The following is a 1279-nucleotide window of genomic DNA, read 5'->3' on the forward strand; positions in this document are numbered from 1 at the left end:
CCCGCGGAGCAGCTGGTAGTTTCGAACCGCTGACCTTAAGGTTCGCAGCCCGATTCGTAACCACTACGCTACCAGAGCTCCTTTAGAGACCCTGTATAGGGTTTCTGAGGAGCGGCTGGTGAACTTGAACCACAGACCTTGTGGTTCAAACTGACTTTGCAGTCCTGCACATTAACCCACAGCACCACATCAGGACTCTGTCATACTATATACATATATATGTTAATTTATTATATGTTTTTGTGTTTTTGCTGAGTGCAGTGAAGTCGATTCTGACTCATAGTTATACTATCTAGGGTTTCCAAGCAGTGACTGGTGGGTTTGAATTGCCAAACTTGCAGTTAGCAGTCCAGCACTTAGCTTACAGCACCACACTAGGACTCCATATGAGAGATATATAATTGTTGTTGTTAAGTGCTGTGCAGTCGGCTCCTCGCTTCCCTCCCCCTAGTCCTCCCTGGAAGCCTGGTGTGGCGCTGTGGGATCTGCAAGGTAGGCGGTTCAAGCCCAACAGCTGCTCCCAGAAACACTGTGAGTTGGAACCAACTCGACAGCACACAACACAGTAGTCCTCCCTGAGTAGGGGGCTGGGCTGGGGGCTGCATTTCCTGTAAGATACCTGTTAAAGAGGGTTCAGACTCACCTGTGGAGAACTCTCAGGAAAAACCACCTCAGTTCGTTATCATACTATAAAGCACATTGGTTACCTCAGCCCTCAAATGATCCCTTCTCCACAGGGGCCATTTCCCAGCCTTGGGGATGTGTGTCGCCATCAGTCCAGTGTTTACCTGAAAGAATCAATTGTGAAATTAGAGGACATTTTTCTCAGTGTCCTCAGTCAAGAGAAGGTTGCCACAGACAATCCTTGTCAAAGGGCTAAAATAGTTGGGGTTCTCCCAAGGTCTTCTTCCCAGGGAGAGTGGGTCAGAATTTTTTCAAACTCTAATTCCAAAAAGGAGCTCTGGTAGCGTAGTGGTTATGAATCAGGCTGCGAGCATCAAGGTCAGCAGTTCAAAACTACCAGCTGTTCCGCAGGAGAAAGATGAGGCTGTGTGCTCCTGAAAAGATTTGCAGCCTCAGAAACCCTGTACAGGGTCGCTATGAGTCAGAACCCACTCCACGGCACATAACTACCACCACCAATTCCAAAAAGACGTTCCATTCACATAGAGAGTGGGCGCCCCCTCCTGGCAGTCAGAGTGGATCGCTGTTTCCTCAGAAAAGATTCAGCCATTCTTCAAAGCCCTTGTTGGTGTTGTCAGGTGCCATCGAGTCGGTA

This window comes from Chrysochloris asiatica, unplaced genomic scaffold (assembly GCF_000296735.1).
Source record: "Chrysochloris asiatica unplaced genomic scaffold, ChrAsi1.0 scaffold00025, whole genome shotgun sequence".
NCBI lineage: Eukaryota > Metazoa > Chordata > Mammalia > Afrosoricida > Chrysochloridae > Chrysochloris > Chrysochloris asiatica.